Below are 14,111 nucleotides of genomic sequence, written 5' to 3' on the forward strand. Positions count from 1 at the left end.
TTTGTGGTTCCGTCGCGAGTGACCAACTTTGACGTAGAACATCGTTCCTCGTACGACACCACACGGTTCAAAATGGGGGATGGTTGGGTGTGTTGACACTGCAAAGTGACTCGTCGAAATGAGAACTGTCGATATTTTGAAAAATATCGGAAATCTGATATATCAATATTTAAAAAACTCATTACCGGCACTCCATATATCGAAAAATGTATCGCTATATCGACGGAAAAAATACCGAGGTACCGGCCTATAAAAACGTCGCTTGCACATTGTAAATATAAATTTCCTTTACTTCATGTTTATGGTCACAAATTTTTAAGTTTCGCTCTGTAATGCCCATCTTCAGACCTGTTTCATGAAAACATGTCCTAATATGCTGCTGGTTTTAGAACTGTATATTTAAGTATTGATTTGTTATTAGATATGCTGTACATCAACAAGCTAGCAGCCTGCCTAGCCCCTTAGAGCAACAATTAGATGGGAAACGACGCACGTTCACGCTTGGTGATAACCACTTTCCTAACAGTGGAAACTGTATGTACACTGAAGCCAAAGAAACTGGTATTCGCATGAGTATTCAAATACAGAGATATGTAAACGGGCAGAATAGAGCGCTGCGGTCGGCAACGCCTGTATAAGACGGCAAGTGTGTGGCGCAGTTGTTAGATCGATTACTGCTGCTACAACTGCAGGTTATCAAGATTTGAGTGAGTTTGAACTTGGTGTTATAGTCGGTGCACGAGCGATTCCATCTCCGAGGTAGCGATGAAGCAGGGATTTTCCCGTACGACCATTTCACGAGTTAACCGTGAATGTTAGGAATCCGGTAAAACATCAAATCTCCGACATCGCTGCGGCCGGTAAAAGATCCCGCAAGAACGGGACCAACGACGACTGAAGAGAATGGTTCAACGTGACAGAAATGCAATTTTTCGCCAGATTTCAGTGCTGGGCCATCAACAAGTGTCAGCGTGCGAACGATTCAACGATATGGGCATTCGGACCCGAAGGCCCACTCGTGTACTCTTGATGACTGCACGACACAAAGTTTTATGCCTCGCCTGGGCCCGTCCCGTCAACAATGGACTGTTGATGACTGGGAACATGTGGCCTGGTCGGACCAGTCTCGTTTCAAATTGTGTGGATCAGCTGGACGCGTATTGGTATGCAGACAATCTCATGAATCCATGGGCCCTGCATGTCAGCCGGGGACTGTTCAAGCTGGTGGACTTCTGTAATGCTGTGGAGCGTGTGCCGTTGGAGTCATATGGGACCACTGATACGTCTAGATACGACTCTGACACGTGACACGTACATAAGCATCCTGTCTGATCACCTGTATCCATTAATGTTCATTGTGCATGCCAACCGACTCGGGAAATTCCAGCAGGGCAATGCGGCACCCCGCACTTCAGAACTGCTACAGAGTGCTTCCAGGAAAACTCTTCTGAATTTAAACACTTTCAGTGGCCACCAAACTCCCGAGACATGAGCATTATTGAGCATATCTGTGATGCTTTGCAATGTACCGTTCAGAAGAGATCTCTACCCTCTCATACTCTTACGTATTTATAGATAACCCTGGAGGATTCATGGTGTCAATTGCCTCCAGCATTACTTCAGACTTTAGTCGAATCCATGGCAGGTCGTGTTGCGGCCCTACTCAACATTAGGCAGGGGACTAGTTTCTTTGGCTCTTCAGTGTAAGTGGCAGTGGCACAATAAAAGGTGTCCGATGCGGCCGACTTCGGTTTCGTCACATATCGGATTTTGGCAGAACAATTCTTGTCGACTTCCCTGTTTTTCATTTCTGCCAACGCCAGCAACCTAGCAGTTGCAGTGTCAAACCTGCGTGGTGAATTTGAACGTTGCAGTTTCGGTTGGTAGCGCCGACCGCCGATTACGTCAGCATTTCCCTCTCACACGTCTCCACCTACGGCAGTGATCAATCTTGTAATTCAGATTTTTGTTCATCATTTTCAGCAACTGTTTTTGAAGAGTGCTGACGTGAAGAAACAGCACACTAGTCGCGTTAATTTTTTTTTAACGCAACTGGTGTTCTATTTTATTACATCGGAAATATTGTTATTCTATCCGCACCGCCATACCCCAGTGCAACCGGACTTCTTCTTTGTGCCATCGCCGGCCGCGGTGGCCGTGCAGTTCTAGGCGCTTCAGTCCGGAACCGCGAGACTGCTACGGTGTGTGATGTCCTTAGGTTAGTTAAGTTTCAGTAGTTCTAAGTTCTACGGGACTGATAACCTCAGAAGTTAAGTCTTATAGTGCTCAGAGCCATTTGAACCATTTGTGCCATCTATACTTGCTACAGACTCTCATAGAGAGAGACTGGACGTGATGAAAGCCCAAAAGGTAATTACTCTCCTTCATACAGTAAAAATAAAATTATGTTCTTCTAAAGTTTCAAAAGAACAATGTCAAACATCTACCGAAAATTGCCAAAAGAATATAATATACAACAAAAATGTATGCTCTCGATATTGCCATTTAGATATCGACATACCTATACGTTGCGATACCGCCGTTATACAGGGTGATTCAAAAAGAATACCACAACTTTAAAAATGTGTATTTAATGAAAGAAACATAATATAACCTTCTGTTATACATCATTACAAAGAGTATTTAAAAAGGTTTTTTTCACTCAAAAACAAGTTCAGAGATGTTCAATATGGCCCCCTCCAGACACACGAGCAATATCATCCGATACTCCAACTCGTTCCACACTCTCTGTAGCATATCAGGCGTAACAATTTGGATAGCTGCTGTTATTTCTCGTTTCAAATCATCAATGGTGGCTGGGAGAGGTGGCCGAAACACCATATCCTTAACATACCCCCATAAGAAAAAATCGCAGGGGGTAAGATCAGGGCTTCTTGGAGGCCAGTGATGAAGTGCTCTGTCACGGGCTGCCTGGCGGCCGATCCATCGCCTCGGGTAGTTGACGTTCAGGTTTCATAACTAACCTTTTTCGTAGGAATCTCCATACAGTTGATTGTGGAATTTGCAGCTCTCTGCTAGCTCTGCGAGTCGATTTTCCTGGGCTGCGAACAAATGCTTGCTGGATGCGTGCTACATTTTCATCACTCGTTCTCGGCCGTCCAGAACTTTTCCCTTTGCACAAACACCCATTCTCTGTAAACTGTTTATACCAACGTTTAATACACCACCTATCAGGAGGTTTAACACCATAATTCGTTCGAAATGCACGCTGGACAACTGTCGTCGATTCACTTCTGCCGTACTCAATAACACAAAAAGCTTTCTGTTGAGCGGTCGCCATCTTAGCATCAACTGACGCTGACGCTTAGTCAACAGCACCTCAAGTGAACAAATGTACAACTAAATGAAACTTTATAGCTCCCTTAATTCGCCGACAGATAGTGCTTAGCTCTGCCTTTTGTCGTTGCAGAGTTTTAAATTCCTAAAGTTGTGGTATTCTTTTTGAATCACCCTGTATATCGATATTTATGGAAAAATTAACTTTTATCGATATTTATCATCAGCCGTAGTGAAAATACTGTATCAATACAAAGCATTAGATAAAACACTAAGTAGAATAGGGAAAATACGACGCATCACCTCCAGGCTGAGAGAATCTCAACTCCGGCTTGCCTCTCTTATATTCCTAACAGCCAAGGGGATGACTCAACGGCGCAGCAGGAAATGTGATACCTTAAAGTGAGACGAGCCAGTTGTATAGCAACGAAATACATCCCTGACGAAAAGAGAAACAAGCAAGCAATGAATAGCTGACGATGACCAATTTAGAAGCCCAGATGGACATTAAGTGATTAACCCGGAAGACGGGGGAAGAGAAGGACGAAGAGGAGGAGGTGGTCTCCCGCTCTGGTTCCAAGCCCCCCGTTGCGACGCAACTGTGAGGAGGATGCGGACTTGCAGATAGAATGTCGGAGGTCGGGACGGCAGCAGCAGATGGCGGAAAGCCGATCCCGCGGCGAGCGCTGTGGCCGTGTCAAGGCCCAGGCGTGGCGCCGCTGTCGCAACAGGCCGCCCGCCCTAATTGGGCGCGCGATCCGCTCATTACGGAGTCTCCTCTGAATAACTCCGTGTGGTCGGGACCGGCCACTCTGCACGAAGGGCCGAGGCCGGCGGTGGACACACAGAAGGGCTGGATCGCTGGTCGAACGTCCTTTGGATGTGTGTCCGGCAACGCGCCGTTTCGACGGTAGATGGCGCTGGCTAATAAAAGTTCCTCTGACCACGTGCGGTGTGTTCCTCGTGTGTTGCAGGCTGCGTAACTGACGCAGCGTACTGTAAGCAGCAGAATGGCACGGTATTAATATCGGGAACGAACTGAGATGGTGTTTGTGTAGGACCGAGCAGATGGAAACGGTCGAGAGGCAGAACCCGACCGTCCAAATCTGGGCCGGCCGGTGTGGCCGAGCGGTTGTAGGAGCTTCAATCTGGAACCGCACGACCGCTACGGTCGCAGGTTCGAATCCTGCCTCGGGCATGGATGTGTGTGAGGTCCTTAGGTTAGTTAGGTTTAAGTAGTTCTAAGTTATAGGGGACTGATGACCTAAGATGTTGAGTCCCATAGTACTCGGAGCCATTTGAATCCAAATCTGGTGTACACATAGTCCAACGCCACCCTGCACGTTCGTCTGTCTGAAAGGACCCATGATCACAAAAACACCAAAAAGAATGTGAAATCTTTGGAGGACTTCACATGGGGTCGTTGCCAATATTAAACATGAATAAAATATGTTAATGTGACGACTAACTACTACTACTGCTGAATCAAAAGCGATATTGTAAATAACTTATATTTATTGCAAATAATCTCTCGATAGAAATTAGATCATATTGAACAAATCATGAATGAAAACAAATTAAACAAATTGTACACTGTTCTTAGATATACTACACTGGTAAGATTGGCTCTCCCCTCTTAAGTTGATGCGAAGTTACATTTAATTATGCCCTTGGATAAGCAAATGGTAAATGCGATCTGACTGCGTTCCTATAATCTCTTTTGTGTCTGAAATAATACGTACTTCGGACACCACCACCAAGAAACAAACCAAACAACATGTAAAAAGACAAATAACCAATAACGAATCATAAGCGAAACTGGAAGAATACTGGAGATACTAAAAGGTATCAGATAGATTGCATAATGGTAAGACAGAGATTTAGGAACCAGGTTTTATATTGTAAGACATTTCCAGGGGCAGATGTGGACTCTGATCACAATCTATTGGTTATGAACTGCAGATTGAAACTGAAGAAACTGCAAAAAGGCGGGAATTTAAGGAGATGGGACTTGGATAAACTGAAAGAACCAGAGGTTGTAGAGAGTTTCAGGGAGAGCATAAGGGAACAATTGACAGGAATGGGGGAAAAGAAATACAGTAGAAGAAGAAAGGGTAGCTCTGAGGGATGAAGTAGTGAAGGCAGCAGAGGATCAAATAGGTAAAAAGACGAGGGCTAATACAAATCCTTGGGTAACAGAAGAAATATTGAATTTAATTGATGAAAGGAGAAAATATAAAAATGCAGTGAATGAAGCAGGCAAAAAGGAATACAAACGTCTCAAAAATGAGATTGACAGGAAGTGCAAAATGGCTAAGCAGGGGTGGCTAGAGTACAAATGTAAGGATGTAGAGGCTTGTCTCACTAGGGGTAAGATAGACACTGCCTACAGGAAAATTAAAGAGAGCTTTGGAGAGAAGAGAACCACTCGTATGAATATCAAGAGCTCAGATGGCAACCCAGTTCTAAGCAAAGAAAGGAAGGCAGAAAGGTGGAAGGAGTATATAGAGGGTTTATACAAAGGCGATGTACTTGAGGACAATATTATGGAAATGGAAGAGGATGTAGATGAAGATGAAATGGGAGATGTAATCCTGCGTGAAGAGTTTGACAGAGCACTGAAAGACCTGAGTCGAAACAAGGCCCCGGGAGTAGACAACATTCCATTAGAACTACTGATGGCCTTGGGAGAGCCAGTCATGACAAAACTCTACCATCTGGTGAGCAAGATGTATGAGACAGGCGAAATACCCACAGACTTCAAGAAGAATATAATAATTCCAATCCCAAAGAAAGCAGGTGTTGACAGATGTGAAAATTACAGAACTATCAGTTTAATAAGTCACAGCTGCAAAATACTAACGCGAATTCTTTACAGACGAATGGAAAAACTGGTAGAAGCGGACCTCGGGGAGGATCAGTTTGGATTCCATAGAAATGTTGGAACACGTGAGGCAATACTAACTTTACGACTTATCTTAGAAGAAAGATTAAGAAAAGGCAAACCTACGTTTCTAGCATTTGTAGACTTAGAGAAAGCTTTTGAGAACGTTAACTGGAATACTCTCTTTCAAATTCTGAAGGTGGCAGGGGTAAAATACAGGGAGCGAAAGGCTATTTACAATTTGTACAGAAACCAGATGGCAGTTATAAGAGTCGAGGGGCATGAAAGGGAAGCAGTGGATGGGAAAGGAGTGAGACAGGGTTGTAGCCTCTCCCCGATGTTATTCAATCTGTATATTGAGCAAGCAGTAAAGGAAACAAAAGAAAAATTCGGAGTAGGTATTAAAATTCATGGAGAAGAAGTAAAAACTTTGAGGTTTGCCGATGACATTGTAATTCTGTCAGAGACAGCAAAGGACTTGGAAGAGCAGTTGAACGGAATGGACAGTACCTTGAAAGGAGGATATAAGATAAACATCATCAAAAGCAAAACGAGGATAATGGAATGTAGTCAAATTAAATCGGGTGATGCTGAGGGGATTAGATTAGGAAATGAGACACATAAAGTAGTAAAGGAGTTTTGCTATTTAGGGAGTAAAATAACTGATGATGGTCGAAGTAGAGAGGATATAAAATGTAGACTGGCTATGGCAAGGAAAGTGTTTCTGAAGAAGAGAAATTTGTTAACATCGAGTATAGATTTAAGTGTCAGGAAGTCGTTTCTGAAAGTATTTGTATGGAGTGTAGCCATGTATGGAAGTGAAACATGGACGATAACCAGTTTGGACAAGAAGAGAATAGAAGCTTTCGAAATGTGGTGCTACAGAAGAATGCTGAAGATAAGGTGGGTAGATCGCGTAACTAATGAGGAGGTATTGAATAGGATTGGGGAGAAGAGAAGTTTGTGGCACAACTTGACTAGAAGAAGGGATCGGTTGGTAGGACATGTTTTGAGGCATCAAGGGATCACAAATTTAGCATTGGAGGGCAGCGTGGAGGGTAAAAATCGTAGAGGGAGACCAAGAGATGAATACACTAAGCAGATTCAGAAGGATGTAGGTTGCAGTAGGTACTGGGAGATGAAGAAGCTTGCACAGGATAGAGTAGCATGGAGAGCTGCATCAAACCAGTCTCAGGACTGAAGACCACAACAACAACAACAAGCAAAACTGCACGGATGCTCAGTGGATGGCAAGCACACGATCCAACAACTATTTCTGAACTTTACTGCTGCTGCTGCTGCAAGTTTTACAATACCGTCTATCAGCGTGCTGGCTCTGTCGTTACTGCTGGGGCGACGACTGCAGCTGCCTAGTCTCTGAATTAAGATAAGTCTCTCAAATATCTTGAGCAGAATAAACTACTCAGAAACTGCTAATACCACAAGCCCTATATTTCCTCTAAATGGTATACAACGCTTTCAAGACTGGCTCAACAACCTTTAAGGTGCAGCCCAGTGTGTCTTGTACTAACGTGCAATACCAGTATGATAGCTCTGTGCACTGGTTGACTACGTTCAATGGTGACTGCCAACCTATAAGGCGGAATCAACTGCAATGATACTAGTAGTCAATGCAAAGCCTATCGTGGACGCCGATGTCCTACTGTAGCTGCAGACTCTAGATGATACACAGCACAGTCTTCAGAATCTAAGTCCCTATCTCAGAGCTACCGAACTTTGCGACTGTCCGCTTTCACAGCACCAGACGCTCTCCACTCCTGCCTCGCTCTCTCACGATGCTCTTGCGACAATCTTGCCGCCAAACTCTAATCAGCCAATTCCGACGCTGCAAAGGCCTCCCACATCTCCCTCGTGGAGTGATACAATGTCTCCACCTATCCAAAAATGTTTCTGTTCAAACAGCGGGCGTTGACCCTCAGCGTTTCCCGCACTTTCTTATGAACTGCCCAAGCAGAGCTCAGCCCATTTGCCGCTAAAACAGCGCGCGACCGGGCGGCGCCAGCGTGTACGTTGGAAGCTTTCTGTCTGCTCGACATTTCCCCTCTCTCTCTCACCTGGCATCCGGCGGTGTTCCTTTTTGATGCTTGCCGGTCAGTGACCCCATCCCCTGGGACCCCTGGCCCCTGCACAATGCTCTTCCGGCGCTCGCCGGCCTTCGCCTCCCCGGCTGAGCCTGTCCACTCCTCGCCTCCACTGGCAAATTTGCTTTGCTTGCACCTACAGCATGCAACTAAATATTATCATTACCAAAGCCCGTATTATTTCAGACATGTGTTTAATCATCCCGTATCTCTCTTTCTAATCCACCTAATAAGACTAATTAACCATTACATGGGTTTATTTACTTCAAACATGCAGAATAATCTGCGAAATGAACGTCACCAATGAAAGCCACCTTTCGTCTTGTGTTCGTAGTTGATGTCTGTGAGAGAACTTGTTTTGGTATAGCCATGTTGCCTCTCGTCCGTCACAGCCTACAACACACAAGGAGCACACAGCACGTGGTCAGAGGAACTGTCATTCGACAGCGCCATCTATCGTGGCAACGATGCACTTCCTGCAGTTTGTCGATTTTATTAACGTTTAAACTAAAACTAAACTAAACTCCTCCCGCATAGACCATGAAGACCCAAAGGTACCGACTGGCTGCCGTGTCATCCTCTGCCCACAGGCGTCACTGGATGCGGATATGGAGGGGCATCTGGCCAGCACACCGCTCTCCCGGCCGTATGTCAGTTTACGAGACCGGAGCCGCTACTGCTCAATCAAGTAGCTCCTCAGTTTGCCTCACAAGGGCTGAGTGCACCCCGCTTGCCAACAGCGCTCGGCAGACCGGATGGTCACCCATCCAAGTGCTAGCCCACCCTACAGCGCTTAACTTCGGTGACCTGACGGGAACCGGCGTTACCACTGCACCGAGGCCGTTGGCTTTTATTAATGTTTACCCTTTATAAATTGTGAAATGTACATACAGTGCATTGAAGCAAGAATACTTTATAACTGAATATCTACGTCTATTAACCAATACACAGATCTTAGTTTCACCATATGCAGTTCCCTGAGTCCACCGAGAAATTTTCGTAATAGACACTCTTCAATCAAATGCTGCGTAGTTTGCACAGCGACTTCACAGTAGCACGTTGGGGAATCATTGAACTCCCGGTCATACAAACATACACAGCGCCTTCCATTCCGTCTGTGCAATCGATTCAGAGCTGTCCATATTTTTCTGGGAAGATCAAACCCATCTACACGTTTCGTAGGAACAGTAATGATGCGAGAATTTGCTCGAGCCAACTTCTGCCTAAATTTCTCTCCAGTCTTGCCACGCATCGAATACACTGAAGAGCGAAAGAAACTGGTACATCTGCCTAATATCGTGTACGGCCTCCGCGAGCAGGCAGAAGTGCCGCAACACGACGTGGCATGGACTCGACTAATGTCTGAAGTTGTGCTGGAGGCAACTGACACCATGAACCCTGCACCCTGCAGAGGACTGTCCATAAATCCGTAAGAGTACGGGGGGGGGGGGGGAAGGGGGTCTCTTCTGGTCATCGGAAGTATTTAGACTGAGAAGAGTGTTCCTGGGGCTACTCTGTAGCAGTTCTGGACGTGTGGAGTGTCGCATTCTCCTGCTGGAATTGCCTAAATCCGACGGAATGCACAATGAACATGAATGGATGCCGGTGATCAGACATGATGCTTACGTATGTGTCACGTGTCAGAGTCGTATCTAGACGTATCAGGGATCCCATATCACTCCAACTGCACACCCTTCACATCATTTCAGACTCGCTTGAACAGTCACCCACTGACATGCAGGTTCCATGGATTTATGAGGTTGCCTCCATACCCGTACACGTCCATCCACTCGATACAATTTGAAACAAGATTCGTCCGACCACGCAACGTGTTTCCAGTCATCAACAGCCCAATTTCGGTGTCGAAGGGCCCAGGCGAGGCGTAAAGCTTTGTATCGTGCAGTCATCAAGGGCACACGAGTGGGCCTTCGGCGCCCAAAGCCCATATCGATGACGTTTCGTTGAATGGTTCCCACACTGACACTTGCCGGCCGAAGTGGCCGTGCGGTTAAAGGCGCTGCAGTCTGGAACCGCAAGACCGCTACGGTCGCAGGTTCGAATCCTGCCTCGGGCATGGATGTTTGTGATGTCCTTAGGTTAGTTAGGTTTAACTAGTTCTGAGTTCTAGGGGACTAATGACCTCAGAAGTTGAGTCCCATAGTGCTCAGAGCCACACTGACACTTGTTGATAGCCCAGCACTGAAATCTGCACCAATTTGCGGAAGGATTGCACTTCTGTTACGTTGAACGATTCTGTTCGGTCTTCGTTGGTCCCATTCTTGCAGGATCTTTTTCCGGCCGCAACGATGTTGGAGACATGATGTTTTACCGGATTCCTGATATTCACGGTAAACTCGTGAAATGGTCGTACGGGAAAATCCCTATTACATCGCTACCTCGGAGATGCTGTGTCCTATCGCTCGTGCCCTGACTATAACACCAAGTTCAAATTCTCTTAAATCTTGATAACGTGCCGTTGTAGCAGCAGCAATCGATCTTGTCTTATATAGGGGTTTCCGACCACAGCGCCGTGTTCTCCCTGCTTACATATCTCAGTACTTGAATACACATGCCCACAACAGTTTCTTTGACGCTTCAGTGTATAAGAGAGGCATCTTGCGTTACCCCAGGTGGCTTTCTGGATTTAAGTCTATTGAAAAGTATATTCTGTCGCTGGTTGTACAGAAGTGAGCTCTGATGGGTACTTTGGGAACTCTCTTCCAGTTGCTGCTTCTCGTCTAATTGTGGGGTGGATACTGGCAGGCATGGAAATGGTGTCGGTTTAGTAATGCCACTAATTTTTATCACTGCATGAGTTAGCATCACATCAATTTTGTGTGCACGTGAAACGATTTCGCTTAGTGGAGCACACTACTTTGCCGTAGAGTAAACCAACGCCAGTGTATCAGTAGGAAGGTTGTCTGTGTTTGCACCTCATCCTGACCCAGTTACTTTTTTGATGATATCAGTTCTGGTGTTCACGTTTTTTGCTGTATTTTCTAAGTGGCTCTTAATAGCAAGAAGACGGTCCAAAATAACCGCCATGTATTTTGCGTATGGGTTATGTCCCAGAGGAACATTCTCAAATACCACATTAAATACGCGATCCGCCTCACGGTTATTAAGGTGGGAAATATTTATCTCTGTTTTGGATGGGTTTGGCTTCAATCTCCATCTTTTGCAGTAATCGCCCATTATGGTTAAATCTGTAGTAAAAGCTCTTCCGCTCTCTGGGTTTCCTGCTTGATAAGCTAATGATAGATCGTCAGCAAATCAGATCTTTTTAGTGTTAGTAGTGTTGAGCATATCGCCAGTATGAAGATTAAAAAGAGCTGGCGATAGCACAGAACCTTGCAGCAGTCCATCATTAAGCCCAGCCATCTAGTACAGTTTTCTCCAAGGAATACTTGGAATCGCCAGTTGCTAAACATGCTATCCATTAGATTAAACAGTATTTTGCATGATATGATTTCTGAAAATTTAGGTAGCAGGCCAAGGCGCCATACCGTATGCGGCCGCAAGATCAACAAATGCTACTGCAGTTTATAGTTTACGCGGCAGTCTGCTTCGATAGAAGATGTAACCAATAGCTCCAAAAAAAAAAATTGTTCCAAAACAGAGGCAATAACCGAGGCAATAATGAACCACCAACAGCTATTGTGCCCATGACTTTTACCAGGCTATTTACGACCGTCCTCAGGATTAAGTAGCCAGGCCACGAAAAGCTCCATTTCCAAAAACAATTTTACTAGGCTGGTCTACTGCAGAAATAAAATTTCACAGCATAGAATTTCTCAGAAAATATTTTTCAGTGTTAAACAAGAGAATAATATTTCATAAACAATGAAGGGCTCCAGACAGCTGAGCGAAATATGTAAACTTAGCCTTAAGTAAAATTAATGTTCTTCAGAATCTAAATTTGATAACAGGGAATTTGTTAAAAAACAAATCTCACCATTTAATAAAAAGAATAATAAGCAATGAAGGCCTCGAATGACAAATTGATGTAATTCAGCACAATTCTGAAGCGTTGACATAAAAGCCTAGTGTACTCTTGGAATAGTAATAGTAATTATTCAGGATGACAAACAATACAGGACTATAACAGAGAGAGAAATACAATTTAAAAAACCAATTATATCGTTAAACACCAATTTATACAACCAGTAAGGTTTGGCAAAAAAAGAAGAATAAACTGGAGAGATATTATGAAACGTACTCCAGCTGAGATTGCAACTTAAAACATTAACCACTGTTCCCAGCAATAGCAGCCGACACAGGGGAAGATGAATATACAGGTAAAATATTAACAATGACAGACAGAAGTGTTAATTTTCAAATGAGACCCTAAGCAAGTTTAACACAAAGTTCTCACCGAATAATGTGATCGTCCTGGAAGAGTCATAGTACTTCATTGTCGTGCGCCAAACTTAATGAGCTTCGGCTAATTTCCATCTCTAGGTGCTCCGCTAACAGCTAGGCCTCGACTGCGGGAACGCATCAGAAGTAAAAACGCGCCAAGACTGGTTTGCTCACTCGGTCACAACATAGAGTCAAGTGCCGTTCTACATCAACATCTACAAGAGTACTCTGAAAATCACACTTAAGTGCCTAGCAGATGGTTCATCGAACCACCTTCACGGTAATTCTGTATCATTCCAATCTCAAACAGCGCGCGGAAAAATGGTTCAAATGGCTCTGAGCACTATGGGACTCAACTGCTGAGGTCATTAGTCCCATAGAACTTAGAACTAGTTAAGCCTAACTAACCTAAGGACATCACAAACATCCATGCCCGAGGCAGGATTCTAACCTGCGACCGTAGCGGTCTTGCGGTTCCAGACTGCAGCGCCTTTAACCGCACGGCCACTTCGGCCGGCAGCGCGCGGAAAAAAGAACACCTATATCTTTCCGTGCGTCTTCTCATTTCCCTTATTTTGTTACGATGATCGTTTCTCCCTATGTAGGTCGACGTCAACAAAATATTTTCGCATTCAGAGGAGAAATTAGATGATGATGGAATTTCGTGAGAAGATTCCGCCGTAACGAAAAACGCCTTTGTTTTAATGTTCCCCTCGTTGAACATCTCCTTCTCTCCTACATCATGTTCAAATTCGAGTCCGACAATCCACTGTTCTCCTGCTAGAACGGGGAGCAAGATTTATTCACATAATCTGTGGAGAGTTTTAAAAATGGCCCATTGGACTGTAAAGATCCAAGAAAGACTGTTTCTTTTTCCAATTGAATCGATCGATGCCAGTCCCTATCTATGAATCGTCCGATACCAGGTGGGGTGATATTTGCGTGGTTTTTGCAGAGGAGGTTGGTATTTTTATTGTATTTATCCGTTACTAACATATCTTTATCGTTTTTTATATTTAAGGGAACATTCAGTATGCTTATTTGCAAGAATATGTTCAGTCAAGAAAGCTAAGCACCCTGGTATTTATTATGATCAGTTTAAGTAATAATGAATCGAATGTTGTGTCTCGTAAAAAATAATGTAATGAAACAAGTTACTGCAGTAATACAATAATCTAATGAAACAAATTGTTGCATGAGTTCAAAATTTTATAGACAATATCGAAAATGTCAGAGAACATTTGTTTCGGTTTAAATATCCAAATATGTATCTTTGGTGTAAGATTGTCTTTGGATTTGTGCACGCGCCATGTAGGTGAGTAACTCAAAGATGAAACTGTAGAAAGTTTTTACGAATGCAGATTGATATTTGTTAACGTCTGGATTGTGTAACAATACTTATTTTTACAGGTGTTTGAATGAAAGTTAACACAGTAAATCGTCAAGTTAAAAGCTAAAACTATATT

The sequence above is a fragment of the Schistocerca piceifrons genome, chromosome 8 (assembly GCF_021461385.2).
Source record: "Schistocerca piceifrons isolate TAMUIC-IGC-003096 chromosome 8, iqSchPice1.1, whole genome shotgun sequence".
Taxonomy (NCBI): Eukaryota; Metazoa; Arthropoda; class Insecta; order Orthoptera; family Acrididae; genus Schistocerca; species Schistocerca piceifrons.